General features: G+C 38.1%; 1 non-coding gene across 1 annotated transcript; it reads left to right on the top strand.

The window, feature by feature from the left end:
- Positions 1-2,400: 2,400 nt before the first annotated feature.
- LOC148577251 (small nucleolar RNA R71) lies at positions 2,401-2,508 on the top strand. Its single transcript, XR_015902886.1, has one exon. It is a non-coding gene; the product is annotated as a small nucleolar RNA R71 (small nucleolar RNA).
- Positions 2,509-6,121: the final 3,613 nt, after the last annotated feature.

A 6,121-nucleotide genomic window follows, 5' to 3' on the forward strand; every position in this document is an offset into this window, starting at 1 on the left:
TCCCGAGTATCCATCAAGAAAATAGTAATATGCATGTCCTGCCAATCTCTCCAGCATCTGATTCATGAAAGGAAGTAGAAAATGATCTTTTCTAGTTGCCTCATTGAGTTTCCTATAGTTAATGCACATCCTCCAACCTGTTACTGTTCTTGTGAGGATGAGTTCGTTCTTCTCATTGGGTACAACTGTGTTCCCTCTTTTCTTTGGAGCCACATGGACAGGGCTCACCCATGGGCTATTTGAAATGGGATAGATTACTCCTGCCTGCCATAGCTTCATAACCTCTTTTTGGACCACTTCTTTCATGACAGGATTCAATCTTCTTTGGGCTTGAATGGAGGGTTTGGCATCATCTTCCAGCAAGATCTTATGCATGCATATGGATGAGCTTATCCCTTTTAAGTCAGCAAAGGTCCATCCAATGGCATCTTGATGCTTTTGCAGCACCTTGATTAACTCCTCTTCTTGTTCTTGACTATGGGCAGAATTGATGATCACTGGATAACTTCCATCACTTCCCAAGTATGTATACTTGAGAGTAGGTGGCAGTGCTTTCAGCTCCGATTTGGGTGCTTCTTTCTCCTTTTTCCTCTCCTCCGATGTACCTGGAATAGGCACTTAAGCTGAATTGTCATTAGCAACCTCAACATTTAACATGAAATCACTCTCTGTCAATCCTTCAAGTGCTTCTTCAAAGGCTTCTTGCACCACAATTTCCACTGCATCCAACCTCATACACTCTCCCAGTGACTCTGGTGGATAGCTCATGGCCTTGAATACATTGAACACCATTCTCTCTTCATGTAACCTAAGGGTAAGTTCACCCTTTTGGACATCAATGATGGCTCCAGCAGTAGCTAAAAATGGCCTCCCCAGAATTATTGAAGCCTTAACTTCTTCCTCCATGTCTAATACCACAAAATCAGCAGGGAAGATAAAGTCTCCTACTTTTACTAACAAATCTTCTACTATTCCATGAGGGTATTTGAATGATCGACCTGCCAATTGGAGGGCCATTCTTGTTGGTTTAGCTTCCTCAATCTTCATTCTTTTCATCATTGTTAAGGACATCAAATTTATACTAGCTCCCAAGTCACATAAGGCTTTTTCAATTATTATTTTCCCTATGATGCATGGAATTTGAAAGCTTCTTGGGTCCTTCAATTTTTGAGGCAACTTGTGTTGGATGATAGCACTACATTCTTTAGTTAATACCACAGTTTCATCATTCCTCCAGCTTCTCTTCTTGGTCATTAATTCCTTCAGAAACTTAGTATAGAGTGGCATTTGCTCTAGTGCTTCAGCAAAGGAAATATTGATTTGAAGTTTCTTGAAGATCTCCAAAAATTTGGAGAATTGGTTGTTCTTTGCATTCTTCATTAAGTGCTGAGGGTAAGGGGCCTTTGGGACATATGACCTTAGAACTTCTTTCTCCTTTGATGGGTTGGGTGTAGGTGCTTGTGCTTCTTCCTTGGCATTTGGACTGCCCTCTGCCTTCTCTTCTTGAGTCTCCCTTGAAGTCTCTTTCAATTCCTTTCCCCTTCTGAGGGTAATAGCTTTGCATTTCTCTCTTGAAGTTGTCCTGGTGGCATTACCTAACTTGTGGCCAGGAGCTTGCTTGGATAAGTATCCAATTTGTGCTTCAAGTTTCTGAGTGGCAGCATCTTGATTTTGCAGATTGGATGTCACTTCCTCATGAAATTTCTTCGTGTCTTTAAACTCCTTGCAAAGATTTGAAAGCATAGCTTCCATTTTGGCCATTCTGTCATCATCATGTGGTGATGGTTGGTTGAAATTAGGGTGTTTTGAGTGGTTATCGTGGCTTTGGTATGGTGGCTATAAATAAGTGTTTTGTGTGGTCTGGTATGGTTTTTGGTTGGAGTTTTGGTGAGTGGAGTTGTTATACTGGTTTGGATTATGGGGTCTGTGGTCTTGGCCTTGGTTTTATTGGTTTTCCTACCCAAAGTTTGGGTGGTTCCTCCAACCAGAGCTATAGGTCTTAGAATATGGATCATGAGCTTGCCTAGATGAATTTCCAAGGTAATTAGCTTCCTCCCAGTTAACTCCTTCTTCTATTTCTAACTCTCCTTGAGGTGATGGTTAAGTGTGGATAGTTGTAGCCTGATTTTTCTATATTTGCTTGGTCAATTCAGTCAGTTGCTTGGTGATCATCTTATTCTGGGCCAGGATTGAATCCATATGGTTTAATTCTAATACTCTCCTGTTGTTGCTTCTGTTTGAGGCATAAAAATACTCATTGTTAGCCACTATCTCTATGACATCAATGGCTTCTTCAATGGTCTTCTTCTTGTTAAGAAATCCTCCAGATGAGTGGTCTACAGCTTTCTTTGATTAACAATTCAGCCCTTCATAGAAGATATGAAGTTGCACCCACTCATTAAACATATCAGGGGGGCATTTCCTTGTCAAATCTTTGAATCTCTCCTAGGCTTCATAGATAGTCTCACCATTTTGCTATCTGAATGTCTGCACTTCAATTCTCAGCCTGTTTACTTTTTGTGGAGGGTAGAACCTTGTTAAGAATCTATTCACAACATCCTCCCAAGTTGTCAAGCTTTCATTGGCAAATGTTTCTAGCCATTTTGATGCTTTGTCCCTCAAAGAAAATAGAAACAGTAGCAATCTATAAGTTTCAGGATGAACACCATTAGATTTAACCGTGTCTCATATCCTTTGGAATTTAGTGAAATGCTCATTTGGATCCTCTTGGGCACTTTCTCCAAAAGAACAGTTGTTTTGCACAAGAGTTATGAGCTGAGGCTTCAATTCGAAATTATTAGCATGGATGGTTGGCTTTTGAATACTGCTACCACAGTTTCCTGGGTTTGGATTGATGTAGGATCCAAGAACTCTCCTCTCTTGTCCAGCAGGGTTAGCTGCACCTCTTCTTGCATGATTGTTCACCTCTCCTTCATGATGGTTTTCCATATCATCCTCCATGGTTATATCCAAGTCTTCCTCCTCTTCTTCTGCACCAACAGCCCTCTTTCCTCTTGCTTCCCTCTTTAATCTCAGGAAGGTTCTTTCTGGTTCACTATCAAACGAGGTTGAGGTTTTCTTTCTCCCTCTTTAAAATTGATGACTTTGGTGATTTTTGAGTCATTGATATCTATTCTTGTTTGATATATTAGAGTAGTTAGTTGATTTGGTTTCCCTTGACTCTATGTGACCCATTAGTGTTGACATAGGACTTAGGGATTGAAGTTAAGTATGCCTATTTGACTTATCTTCGATGTAAGGTTGACTAAGTAGGATTAACTCTTCATAATCATCATGTGTTTGTGGTCAATGGCTATGATAGGTAATCTTAGCTCTCAATTACTTGCCAAGAGGTTTTCTTGCATTGGAAATTCCCTTTTCTTGCTTTAATTGCTTTGACTTTTATTGCTTTGACTTTTAATTTCTTGCATGTTTATTTAATTCCTTGCTATTTACATTTCTTGCTTCTCTTGCAACCCCAGTTCCCTCAAAGACAATAATATGACACTTAATTGCAATTCCTAGGGAGAACGACCCGGGATTTAAAACTCCCAATTATTTTATGTTGAATTGTGACATCTTTGAATTAAACTTTGATTATGAGAGTTCAGTGTTGGTTTAGGCTATGCTTGCAACGAGATTCTATTTTTGTGAAATTTTAGATCAACATAAATTCTCACATCAGGCATCTGTAAGATACATTCGACTTCTGAAATTGCTGAGATGATGGCTCAGATTGGACGTACCGTCGTACAGGGTCATGTCAGGGGCTTTGAAGTCCTTTGGAACTTTAGCTTTCATGATCTCCTTTGTGAATGAATCTTGGTCCCAACGGGGGCCGTCTTCATGATTGGACCGAGTAGCTTTTGTTTTGAAGTCGGCCTCGAGTTTAAGGAGTTTATCTTCCAGCGCTCGACGCCTCCTGGTTTCTCTTTGTAAATCTTGCTCAGTGTAGCAACCCTAGTTTTTGAAAATTAAATAATTAGTTATTTGTGATTTATTTTCTTTGATGATAATTTTATTTTAAGAAAATTATTTTACTAAAGGTAATTAGATGGAGTTTCATGATTATAGGAGTTTAAATTAATTAGAATTTTTATATAATCTTTATTGGATATTTGATATAATTGAAATTATAATTTTAGTAATTGAAAATTAAGAAAGAATTGTACCATTCAATTTAAGTAATTTTTATTATGAATGAATTATGTTCTATTTTATTAATTTGTACTCTTAGAAATTAATTTATTAGAAATGATTAGTTTGATTTTTATAAATACTTTAAGTTTAAGTTAATTAATGTTCAAGTACAATTTTTATTATAATTAGTTATTCTACACAAATTAAAACTAGAGTTTTGATAATAGAAAAATAATAAAAAGTTAAATAATTTAATTTGAATAATTAATATTGAGTTTAAACTATATTTTATAAAAATAGGATTAATATGCTTATTTTATAATTTAAATTAGAAATAATTAATTCAACTTAGCAATACGATGATAAATAATGTTCTTAAATATTTTTAAGAGAGTATATTTGGTTTTAAAATTACTTTACCCTCCAATTTTATCAAAATATCTATTCATATATATCCATATTCTTTTATAAAATCCCTAATTCCTAAACCTAAATTTCCAAATTGAATCAAAAATCCTAATTCCTAAAATAAGAAACCCTAACCCTTTCACCCTCACCATCCCTCAGCTGTACCCTACCCCCCTTTCTTCCTAAACACAACACACACAAACAAAAGAAAGAAACAGAAAAATGAAAAGGGAGAATAGAGAGCTTGAGATCCAAAGAGTGAGGGAGCCGCGAGGAAGAAGAGAAGGAGAAAAGCGTGGCACCGCCAGCTGGGTACCGCCGTCGTCCATCTCATCATTGCGCCGTGCATGTCGAGCCGTCCCGCCGCTGACGTCGCTGAAAGGAGAGCAACCACCATGAAGAGCCACTGCTGTCCTTGCTCGTCATCTCCCTTAGAGCCGTCGCCGTCGAGAACCAACGGAGAGAGAGAACATGCGATGCTCAGGAAGGAGGACGCTAGTCAGTGACACAAGGAGGAGTGTGACCCACTGCGTGAAGTTGTGTCGCCGTGCCTTCCGTCGCCGTCGTGCCTTGGTGCCGTCGCAGGAGCCGCCGCTGGAGGAGGAGGGTTCGCTGGATGCTACTATCACCAACATCGCGGAATACACGCAGAGTAGAGGAAGAAAGGATCTTCACTGCGCCAGGTTGTCGTGTTGTGATCAGAAGCTGTTGCCGTCAGAAAGCCCATTTACGGTGAGAGAGAGTTCACAAAGGTTGGAACCATTGTCCTTTGCTCAGCCACTGTTTCTGCTACTGTTTACGTTGGCTTAGCCATTACTGCCACTGGAGCTACCCGAAAACCCTATTGCTGCTGCTCCGTTATTTTATTGTAAGCTATCTGTAGTTCCAATTCTATTGAACTCATTTCCATTTTTGACTCCATTGAATTTGAACCCTCTATTTGTTGCCACCGTGGTTACTACTGCGAGAGTGAAGTGTGATCGGAAATAATGCTGCTACCGTTGATCGGAGATGCCAAATTGTTGCTGCTACTACTTTGAGATGATATTGCTACTATTAGAGTTGTTGCTGATGAGTGCAGCTTTCCCAATTTCTATGGATTTTGACACTCTAAGGTAGGAGATTTATTTTTAAAGTTAAACGTTTTTAATTTAGAATGCCTACAAAGTTATTTGGATAAGTGCAAATGGTTAACAATGGTTATGAATTTCTTAATTGACATGAATGACGTAAAATGTATTTGAAATTAGTTAGTTTTTATGATTATTCTAAGCTGTGATTGAATTTAGATGCTGTTGTGAATAATGATTAATTTAGTATAATTTATTAAATTGAAATATGCCGAGTTAATTATTGAAAAATTGTCATATGGATAATTGATGAATTGAGTTTGGATTGTTGCTGTGAATGTAATTTATTTTGTTGTTATGAGAGACTAATTGATAGAAATAAGCTTAGCTTGAGGTTATGAAATTTGGATTAAGTTTGATGATGTTTTAGTGTTTCAACTGGAGTACTGAATTCAGGTTATGGCTGTGAATGTCTTTGGGCTTTGTTGTGAGTATTTGAACCT

This window comes from Arachis ipaensis, chromosome B1 (assembly GCF_059453495.1).
Source record: "Arachis ipaensis isolate K30076 ecotype BB chromosome B1, ASM5945349v1, whole genome shotgun sequence".
In the NCBI taxonomy this organism is placed as follows: domain Eukaryota; kingdom Viridiplantae; phylum Streptophyta; class Magnoliopsida; order Fabales; family Fabaceae; genus Arachis; species Arachis ipaensis.